At 36.2% G+C, this 12,500-nt stretch overlaps 1 protein-coding gene and 1 long non-coding RNA gene across 2 annotated transcripts in view; one reads left to right on the top strand and one right to left on the bottom strand.

Moving 5' to 3' along the window:
* LOC118762409 overlaps positions 1–3,924 on the top strand; it is a 23,721-nt gene extending 19,797 nt beyond the window's left edge. Inside the window, exon 3 of the long non-coding RNA XR_004998154.1 lies at positions 3,914–3,924. This is a non-coding gene — a long non-coding RNA (uncharacterized LOC118762409). The remainder of the gene's footprint in view (positions 1–3,913) is intronic.
* The window catches only part of LOC115209299 (tumor necrosis factor ligand superfamily member 10), a 321,447-nt gene that overhangs the window by 189,372 nt on the left and 119,575 nt on the right, over positions 1–12,500 (bottom strand). The window lies entirely within an intron of this gene.

Raw genomic sequence — 12,500 nt, 5'->3', positions numbered from 1 at the left:
CTGACTGCCACTCCACTGTGGGCCTGAGCAGCTACAACAGATGCTGACCACCATCAGCAGCTGATATGGTTTTTTGGGGCACAGATCCATGGCCTCTCAAGACTTATGGATGCCTACTACTACTACTACTACTACTACTACTACTACTACTACTACACACACACACACACACACACACATATATATATATATGACAGCACATAAAAAGTACCACCTGAACGTGGCTGATGCCAGTGCCACCTGACTGGCTCCTGTACTGGTGGCATGTAAAAAGCACCTACTACACTCTCGGAGTGGTTGGTGTTAAGAAGGGCATCCAGCTGTAGAAACATTACCAGATCAGATTGGAGCCTGGTGTGGCCTCCTGGCTTGCCAGTCCCCAGTCAAATCGTCCAACCCATGCCAGTATGGAAAATGAACGTTAAACGATGATGAGAATGATGATGATTGTGTACAACACCACATAAGGACTGCCAAGAATTCAACCACTGCCAACCACTCTTCTTTGTTAATGCAATCCAAAACCCTTCCCATTATGCTAGCTTAGTGCTATCCGGAAACCTTCACACTGTGCTAGTTTAACCCTTTTGTTACCGTATTTCTGTGAAGATACTCTGTTTGTTTCAATTACTTTAAATACAACAAAGACTATAGTAAAATAACTTAGTGTTAAGAACATAAATTATGACTAATTCAAAACTGATGAAAACAAGACATTTGTACTACAAAGCCAGAGGTGGTTTCAGCCGGGTTGGTAATGAAAGGGTTAACCCTTTAGCATTGAAGCCAACCAGATCTGGCCAAAATATCTTACTTCTTTTATGTTCAAACTGGGCAGATCCAGCTTCTTGTACCTACCCTGCAATGTCATTCCAAAAACAAACCATCACCACATCGAAGTCTCAAAGTTAGGAGACAAAGCATAATAAATTCAAAACAATGTGAATAAATAAGTATTACACTCAACAGACCAATCTGAGTGCTGAAGGGTTACAGATGTGGCTGGCTACATCCATCTCTTACAGACATCATACAAATACAATGTCTCATACAAACTGCCAACAGCCTACGCTTCGACTGTTGGCCAGCTTCTTCTTTTTTCTTCACAAAGATCTAGTCTAGATATCTGTCCTGTTATAAAAACATTGGCACACATGTAGAAATTCTCCTTGTAACACGCAACATATATAGCTAATTTGGTACACAACAATTTGGAACTGACTTCAGCAAAACCCTAGCGAAAACTCCATCTATTATAAAACAATAAAACTTAAGCCAATTTCAGGCTGTAATAAATAGGCTTTGTCATGTCTAATCTGTGTGATTTTATTGTTTACCCAAAGGAATGTATTTATTTATTTCTTTCATTGAGAGAAAGGTGTCTTGAGTGAGTTATTCTGCCATACGATTTAAAGAACTATCATTATTTAAATATAAAATATCTTAATTTCATTCTTTTATTGGTTTCAGCCATAGGCCGAGGCCATTCTGGGGTACCGCAATGAAATTTAATATACAATATAAGAATAGACTATATTATTATATCTATATACAGCTGTATGCATACAAATATATGTATATATGCACACATTTAATTATTGAATATATAAATGGAAAATAACAGTACTGCTTGCATCTAGGGAGAGTTTATTAGTTACTACTACAACATTTCCTTATCTGATCACATTCCTAAATCTTGTACGTATGTGTGTGTATGCACGCACACACACACATATATACATTCATATATATATATATACACACATACATGTACATTTATATATGTATACACACACAAATGTACATGTATATATACATTCATATATACATATATATACACGTGTATATGTATGTACACATGAACATTTGCACAGTATCTGTATACACATCTATATACACATACATACATACATATATATATATATATATATATATATATATATGAACACACATACATATAAACATACACACACACACATATATATATATATATAAAGAAGTATACAAAAATTTATATATTCTTTAATTAGTTTCAGTTATTTGACTGCTGTCATGCTTGAGTTCTGCCTTCAAAAAGATTTTTAACTGCTTATATTCACTCAACTGTAATATTTGATATTCATTTTATCAGCTTTGTAAAAGAAAAAAAAGAGAAAAAGTCAACTAAAGTACAAAGGGAGGTAACCGGAAAGGAACATATACAACAAAGCATTCTTATTCTTGAAAGCAGCACATGAACATGCCATCCCTCGCCGATACACTCACACATATATGTATAAGTGCATGTACTTACATACAAACATACACACACACACACATATATGTATATACATATGCAAGTGAAAATCAAAATCGTAATCTATCAACATCAATGGAATTTGTAGCTGTGATACCAGTGCCGGCTGCATGTAAGAGAACCATCCGAACGTGGCCGTAGCCAGCGCCGCCCGACTGGCCTCCATGCCGGTGGCACGTAAAAAGCACCATCCGATCATGGCCGTTGCCATGTTTGTCTGGTCCCTGTGCCGGTGGCACGTAAAAAGCACCATCTGATCATGGCCGTTTGCCAGCCTCGTCTGGCACCTTTGCCGGTGGCACGTAAAAAGCACCCACTACACTCACGGAGTGGTTGGCATTCAGAAGAGCATCCAGCTGTAGAAACACTGCCAGATCAGACTGGGCCTGGTGCAGCCTTCTGGCTTCCCAGACCCCAGTTGAACCGTCCAACTCATGCCAGCATGGAAAGCGGACGTTAAATGATGATGATGATGATGTATACACACACCACACACACATATATACAAGTATTTATCAATACATGCTTCTGTCTGTGTGTGTCTCTCTCTCTCTCTATATATATATATAATATTAATTAGAGACAAAACCACTATTTTGTAAATCAAAATAGTGGTCTCTAATTAATATTATATAATATTTTACTATAAAATTGGATTCAATCCTAAATCTGATTTTTCCCTGTAAATTTGGATTTATTCCCTAATATTTTATTATATATATATATATATATATATATATATGTATATCATCATCGTTATTTAATGTTTGTTGTCCATGCTGGCATTGGTAATATATATATAATTAAATAATAAGGGTAGAAATTGATGTTAATCAATTAGAACCAGTGGCTTAGCATATTTAAAAAATCCGAAGATTAAAAACTGTGATATATACAAAATTTAGAGGAATGACCACTAAAGTGGACACCGAATTTCTTCATGGTAATGACAATTTGATGTCTATGTTTAGCATATAGGGTGTCCACTTTAGTGGTCATTCCTCTAAATTTTGTATGTATATCTATCTATCTATCTATCTCTATATATATATAGATAGATTAGATATATATAAATATATGGGTCTTGCAAAGTACTTGGTGATCCAGTTGGTGCTGGTGCCATATAAAAAGCATCCAGTTCACTCTGTAAAGCGTGAAATCAAGCCAAACAGACAATGGAGCCTGATATAGCTTCTGGCCTTATCAGCTCCTGTTAAACCACGAAACCCATGCCTGCATGGAAAACCGAATGTATGATGATATGTTTCACTTAAATATAGTGATGCTAAAATGCTTCAGTTGAGTGCAGAACATAAGAAATTAAATGAAAGACAAGGGAACAGGAAATTATAATATTGAATAAAGGTATAAGCATAGCTGTGTGGTTGAGAAGTTTCTTTCCATCCATGTGATTTGGGGTTCAGTCTCACTGTGTGGCACCATTGGGCAAGTGTTTTCTAAAATAGCACTGAGCTGATCGAAGCCTCGTAAGTGGGCATGGTAGATGGAAAATGAAAGAAGCCTGTCATATTTGTGTATATGCATGCATGTGAGTCATATATGTGTTTCCATTTATGTTGTAGGACTGAATTTAAAGCCACAAGGCTGGGAAGCAAGCATCTTCATCACACAGCCATGCTTGTGTCAGTTACCTGATATTAATCTATGCCAGCCTCACCTGGCCTCCGTGCCGGTTGCACGTAAAAAGCACCATTCGACCGTGGTCGTTTGCCAGCCTCGTCTGGCACCTGTGCCGGTAGCACGTAAAAAGCACCCACTACACTCATTGAGTGGTTGGTGTTAGGAAGGGCATCCAGCTGTAGAAACATTGCCAGATCAGACTGGAGCCTGGTGCAGCCTTCTGGCTTCCCAGACCCCAGTAGCACCATCCAACCCATGCCAGCATGGAAAGCGGATGCTAAACGATGATGATGATGATGATGATGACACAATTACTCAACATTTCCCCTCTTCCACGCACGCACCCCTTATGCGTGTACATATAATAAATATTTAAATGCTATATATTTCCTATATTTATTTATTCAAACACTGATATTTTCTAGTAGCCATTTTATTTATCAGCCTGTAATATCTTTCTCACATTTACGCCTGATACCGAAAACCATTCAGTTTTAATCATTATCAACATCTCTTCATAACCATAATTATAACATGTGCGCATTGTATTTTACTCTTCCCAAATTTCTTTGTCTTTCCTCTCAATGGTAAACAAAAGAATCATTATTACAAATACTTCTATAATTATTATCATAGATATTATTGCAATTATTGTAAATATTGTTAAATATTATCGTTATTATTATTATTACTACTACTACTATTATTGTAATTACTACTACCACCATCATTATTGTTCTTTCTGATAGCATTTGCATAGATATATTTAAATAAAATTGTACATACGCATGTTTGTGCAAAGAAGAGAGATAAAATTAGTGAGATCAGTAAAATTTGCATACACGCTCCCTAACACACACACACAAAACAAATGCAAGTGCAGACAGATATGCGCATGCACAAGAACACCATGAGTTTTGTGCATGTGTATTAATTGAATAAAGGGATTATTTACAGAATGTTTTTACCACATAATCTCTCGGAGTACGGAACCATGAAAAAAGATGGCTTAGTTGTGACAGGTTTAATTTTTCATCTTCGTCAGTCAAATTTAACATCATTTAAACAACCAGGCAGAATGTTATCAGAGTGATTGTTCAACAGACATTAAACTAATTCATTTTCAACAGTTCATAACGAAGTCAAAATTCATTTAGTCTGTTGCTTTCCTAGGTTTAATTGAATTATTAATTACCAATACGTGTGCCGGCATGGCAGTGTGATTAAGAAGTTTGCTTTCCAACTATACTCTTTTACTTGTTTCAGTCATTTGACTGTGGCCATGCTGGAGCACCGCCTTTAGTCGAGCAAATCGACCCCGGGACTTATTCTTTGTAAGCCCAGTACTTATTCTATCGGTCTCTTTTGCCGAACCACTAAGTGACGGGGATGTAAACACACCAGCATCGGTTGTCAAGCAATGCTAGGGGGACAAACACAGACACACAAACACACACACACATACATATATATACATATATACATATATACGACAGGCTTCTTTCAGTTTCCGTCTACCAAATCCACTCACAAGGCATTGGTCGGCCCGGGGCTATAGCAGAAGACACTTGCCCAAGATGCCACGCAGTGGGACTGAACCCGGAACCATGTGGTTGGTTAGCAAGCTACTTACCACACAGCCACTCCTGCGCCTATGTGGTTTCAGGTTCAGTCCCATTGCATTGCACCTTGGGCATGTGTTTTCTACTGTAACCATGGGCCAACCCAAACTATGTCAATGGATTTGGTAGATGAAAACATATGTGAGTGTGTAAGAATGAGTTTGTATTTTCCTTGCTTTTGTTGGTGACATGTAAAGAGTACCCAGTCCATGCCGTTAAATAGTTGGTGTTAGGAAGGGCATCCAGCCATAGAAATCATGTCAAAACAGATAACAGGAACCTGGTCCTATTATATTTTTATAATTAAATATAAGGAATTGTATAAAAGAAATTGTTTAAAAAATGTTGTGTATTGTCAGAGTATAACCAAGTTATTGCACAAGAATTTTAACAACAAAGTCTTACATGGACACCCAAAAGTCATATGAACCCTAGTCGAGAACCCCTGCTACATCAGCAAAGCATATCAGAGACCTCTTTAGAGATAAACTCCACTTTGGACAGACTGGGACACTTCTTCTATTGGCAATGATGTTTCTGGCTGCTAAAACAAGAGTAAGCACATACTCTTTACTCTTTTACTTGTTTCAGTCATGTAACTGTGGCCATGCTGGAGCACCCAGGACTTATTCTTTGTAAGCCTAGTGCTTATTCTATCGGTCTCTTTTGCTGAACTGCTAAGTTACGGGGACGTAAATACACCAGCATCGGTTGTCAAGCGATGTTGGGGGGACAAACACAGACACACAAACACACACACATACACATATATATATGTGTATATATATATACACATATACATATATACGACGAGCTTCTTTCAGTTTCCATCTACCAAATCCACTCACAAGGCTTTGGTTGACCCGAGGCTATAGTAGAAGACACTCGCCGAAGGTGCCACACAGTGGGACCGAACCCGGAACCATGTGGTTCGTAAGCAAGCTACTTACCACACAACACAATGAAATTACTGTGGTGGCATATAAAGTCATAGAAGCACACAGAATCTTTAGTCCCAAATCATAGCCGTTTCGTCATCACTACCACTGCTGCCACCTCTACCATCAGCAGCAGCAGAACTAAGAAGAGCATTGGAGGGAGTAGTCAAATTTATGACAAGAGAGGAATTGGCAGCCTCCTTTCAAGCTGACAGACAAAACTTGAAGTCCCAACCACTTTGATCTTCAACAATAATACCCTTCTTTTACACCTATTAATAGATGTCTATAAAGCAACAACTAAATCTTGTTTAAGAACTTGTAAATGTCTTTATCGAATCATCCTGTTGCTATTTCTAATCTCCTTCACATTAAAGGCTTACTAATTCTTACACTAGACATCACATCCTTTTCCAACTGCAGACACATAAGGGCTTTCTCCTACTCATCCAAAAATATTCAAATACCATTTCTATATTGGGATGTTTAGTTTGATTTATTATTTTTAACACTGTTTTACATTATTTATATATTTATTTCCTTCCCACACTATTTTGTGTGTGCATGTGTGTGTGTCTTTGTGCATTTGTGTGAGTATGTGTGTTCTCATAGTTTATTTTGGGGAAAGAATATTTTTACAGCTGAATGTCCTTCTTGCTACAGACCATTCAACCGTAAAAGCAGAATAGAGCCTGATTTTAAAGTTCACTCAGGCAAACTGCAGTCAGCAGAATCTGGTGCTTTGCTCAGGGCCATGATACAACGACTGGAAATGGATCTACGTCAGTTTTCATGATGAATGTTCAGATCTCAAACCAACCGAACTAGAGCCTTATTGAATTACCATATAAGTGGTTGAGTATTCCACAGACACAGGAATCCTTAATGTAATAATCACACTGAATCAGCATGATTTAAATTACAGGCTAGACTTGTACCTGTAATTTTCATCTACCTGGACTGCATTTAGAGAAAGGTTCTCACAGGGCCATCTCAGCACCATTGCAGGACCCAGAGCAAATAAATGCACTAGGTCTAAAGCATTTATTTATCGACAGTAAGTCACAAAATAGCACAGAATTAGGCCCCTAAACCCTTGAGGGGGGCCCTGGGTAACTGGCAGTGTGCTCATATTTTAAGACAGCCTTGGTTACTCAGCTGATTGGCATACTGTTACTAATTAATACTCTTTTACCCCTGGTCAACAGACACACTGGCAGTTGCCCAGGGGCCTCATGACTCTAGGGGCCCAATTCTGATCTATGTACTCTGTGGTATACAGTCAATAAACAAATACTATAGAGCCCAGTGTACTAATTTGCCCAGGGTCCTATAATGGCACTAAGACAGCCCTGTAAGGAACCCTTCTCTGTCTTTTCTATTGCTATTATAATGACCCCTACTATCCAATGACAGAAACAACTAAACGATAGATGATAGTCCAGTACCTTAAACTCATAGCTGTCATACCTTGACTGCTACAGTCAAATGATACCCCAAAGAGCTGTTATTTTAAGGGTTTCATTCGTCTGACTCAGACTCTACAGTCTATCACATGAGTCACGAGTCTTTGGTATATAATAAGCTCCAATTTGCTACTTCCATGTAGCTACAGCCGATGTTGTTTTTAGAACCTAAAGTAGTTTTCACTTTCTGTGGAGTATAAACATTGCTACATGGTTCACCTGAAGTGAATGTAGCACTCTATAGGTATAAGCATTGCTATGTGGTTAACCAGCTCGCTTCATGACCATGTGATTCCAGATTCAAGTCCCACTGGGCAGACACCCTGGGGGAATTTCTTCTGTTATAGACTGGAATTGACTAATGCTTTTGTGAGTGGAATTTGGGTTGTCAGACTGGAACTGCAGGAGTTTGTCGTACAAATAATTTATAACTAATAACCTTTACTGGGTTTCATGGTTCAATACCAAACAAAATAAATAAATAAATGAATAAATAAATAAAATGAGGATTAAAAGAATAAAAAATTTTTCAATTCATTCATTCATATGACAGTCGTTTATCAAAATATAACTTAAAAACAGAAAACTACTTAACACACATACACATATACACACATGTACACGCATACACACACATGCTATGCTACTAAGTTTAGAATCTAAATGTTTGATCAAAGAAATGTTACCCATAATCCTTAGCGGCACACACACACACATGCCAAGAAACTACAGGATTTTAACATTCAGTTGTTATTCTTTTGGAGAAAGAAAGGCAAAAAAAAGCAAAAAAAAAAAAGAGGAAAAGGTAAAATAAATAAAAAAAAAACTAAAACAATAAAAAAATCTCTGAGTTCTTTCATGTTACATGCTTGACAGATCAGATAGTGAATTTCTTCCAGATTCCAATCATAATTAAGATCACCCAAAACCATCTTACATGCCAAGCAGATGGTGTTGGTAGCTAGAAACAACAGTCTATTAATGATAAGGAGATGTTCTTTTGGTTTGTTTTTATTTTAACATTCATGATACAAACAGCATTATTATTATCATTATCATTATTATTATTATTATCATCATTCTTATTGTTGGTGGTGCTAGCTACCATATGTTGACATTGGCCTCGTTTCGTGGATGACATCTCACATTTGCAATGTCATTTCCCTGGTATTCAGGTTGTAAAAGGAAGACAAATAAACCTCAGATTGTAAAAAGGGGAAAAGACAAATAACTATCTGTGCTGTTTGGCCTCTAAAACTGAACGGCTTTGTGAAGGTGGGCTTCAAATAGAATTAACAGGCTTACTTGTTCATATGTATATGTGTATATGTATACAGTGCATAATAAATAAGTAACATACATACACACATATATATATATATGTATATGTGTGTGTGTGTATATATATATATATATATATATATATATATATATATATATGTGTGTGTGTGTGTGTATACATACACATATAGATATATATATATGTAGATATATATACATGTATGTATATATGCAGATGTATACATATATATATATATGTAGATATATGTATGTATATTTGTAGATATATATACATATCTATATATATATATACATATCTATATATATACATATATATATGTAGATATATCTTCTTCTTGTCTTGAGACAGCATTCACCCGGGGTGGGTTGAGCTGGCTTCATTCATCCTCAATGTAGATATATACATATATATATGTAGCTATATACATATATATATGTAGCTATATACATATATATATATATATATATATATGTGTGTGTGTGTAGATATATAAATTATATATAATTTATATATGTATGCATGTATATGAGAGAGAGAGAGAGAGAGTAGGAGAGATAAAATGCATATAAATAGCATACATATCTTTTATCTTTTACTTGTTTCAGTCATTAGACTGCGGCCATGCTGGAACACTGCACTGAGGAATGTAAGCCAAATAAATCGACCCCAGATCTCATTGCTTTTAAGCCTGGTTCCTATTCTATCAATCTCTTTTGCCAAACTGCTAATGTTAAAGGGAATGTAAACAAACCAACACCATTTGTCAGGTGGTGGTGGTGGTGGTGGTGGGAAACTATCACAGCTACAAAGACTCACACACACATGTAGATATATATATCATCATCACCACCATCGTTTGATGTCCATCTTCCATGGACGCATGGGTAGGATGGTTGACAGGAGCTAGTTGACGAATGTTGCCGATGTGCATGCGTGTGAGCTCACACACATGCACATCGGCAACATTCGTCAATTTCTTGAAAATGGGGCCATAACCCCGAAATACTGAATACAACGTAAGTCTACATTAAATTCACATATTTGTTTATATATGTATATAAATACATATGCATATATATATATATACATATAAATATACATATACACATATATAAATATATACATATATATATGCATAGATATATACATATATATATTCACATATATATACACATATATATATTCACATATATATACACACTTATATACATATATATATGCATAGATATATACATATATATATTCACATATATATACACACATATATACATATATATATATACATAGATACATACATATATATATACACACACACATATATATTCATATATATACATAAATATATATATATACACACACACACACATATATATTCATATATATACATAAATATATATATACACATATATATACATAGATACTTACACACACACACATATATATATCTCTCTCTATATAAACGGCAGTTTGTCTGTGCGTGTTTCTGTGTGTCTGTTTTCTCGTACCTCACCCTGACCATGGCTTTCAACCGATTCTGATGAAACTTGACACACACATAGCCCAATGTCATAATTCAAACTAAGCAGCGAAATTTTGAAAAGTTGCCCCAGTTCTGAAAAAAATCGATAAATTCGACATGGGGTCGAGAATAAAAAAAAAAAACCACAGACTGTCTAGGGGACGCAACTCAACCTTTTTTTACTCTCAAAAAAAAATTTACCATCATTTTTTTTCCATTTTTTTGCTATAACTCTCTAAAAATGCTTTATAGCTATTTCCCTTACAAACCTGAGCAACGCCGGGCGATACTGCTAGTATATATATATACATATATATACACACATATATATATACATAGATACATATACATATATACACATGTATACAGATATATATATATAAATATATATACATATATACATACATATGTATACATACATATATACATATATATACATAGATACAAATACATAACATATATATATATATATACACATATATATATATATACATACATATATATATACATACATACGTACATACAAACACACACACATACATGCATACACATACACTTTATATATATATATATACATACACACAAGGCAAGCAGCAAGCTAGCAGAATTTTTAGAGTCTCACATAAAATGCCTAGTGGTATTTCTTTAAGCTTATTGTATTCTGAGTTTGAATTCCATTGAGGTTGACTTTGCCTTCCAGGGGTTCCATAAAATACATACACAGGTGCAGGAGTGACTGCATGGTAAGTAGCTTGCTTGCCAACCACATGGTTCTGGGGTCAGTGCCACTATATGGCATCTTGGGCAAGTGTCTTCTACTATAGCCTTGGGCCAACCAATGCCTTGTGAGTGGATTTGGTAGATGGAAACTGAAAGAAGCCCATTGTGCAATTATGTGATTATATATATATATAAAATAATAAATCTCTGAACGAGGTATAAACAGTAGCTGCATGACAATGTGAAGTATATTTGCCACTTAAATGTGGCTAACCACTAAGGGTGGATGCTACTGTAGCTTGTAGCCCCAGGAGAACATCTTCTCCCGCTGGTTATCGACACACTTTCTGTGCCCTATCAGTATTTGCAAAGGGAAGCCATCCTTCCATCGTCAACCTGACATGATACGCATAGACCTGGGTTTCTGGGTATTTACCCGTTGTCAGCGCACGACATATGTATGTATTTGTTTGTTTGAGGGTCTCTGTTTTTCCCCTGACCATTGCTTGACAACAGATGTTAGCTTCTTTACGTCCCAGTAACTTAGCAGTTCAGCAAATGAGACTGATAGAATAAGTACTAGGCTTACAAAGATTAAGTCCTGGGGTCGATTTGTTTGACTAAAAGTCGTGCTCGAGCATGGCCACAGTCAAATAACTGAAACAAGTAAAAGAAATAAAAGAAATAGCACTGTCCAGGAATTGAGACAACAATCTTACGATAACGAGTCCAATGCCTGAACCACAAAGCCATGCACACCACCATCATATAATATAATATAGGAGTGGCTGTGTGGTAAGTAGCTTGCTTACCAACACATGGTTCCTGGTTCATTCCCATTGCATGGCACCTTGGGCAAGTATCTTCTACTATAGCCTTGGGCTGATCACAGCCTTGTAAGTGGATTTGGTAGACGGAAACTGAAAGAAGCCCGTCATATATATGTATGTGTGTGCATATGTTTGTGTGTCTATGCTTGTCCCCCCAACATCATT

Source organism: Octopus sinensis, linkage group LG3 (genome assembly GCF_006345805.1).
Source record: "Octopus sinensis linkage group LG3, ASM634580v1, whole genome shotgun sequence".
In the NCBI taxonomy this organism is placed as follows: Eukaryota; Metazoa; Mollusca; class Cephalopoda; order Octopoda; family Octopodidae; genus Octopus; species Octopus sinensis.
Note: the sequence above shows the minus strand (reverse complement) of the source record. Positions and strands in the feature narration are given on the sequence as shown.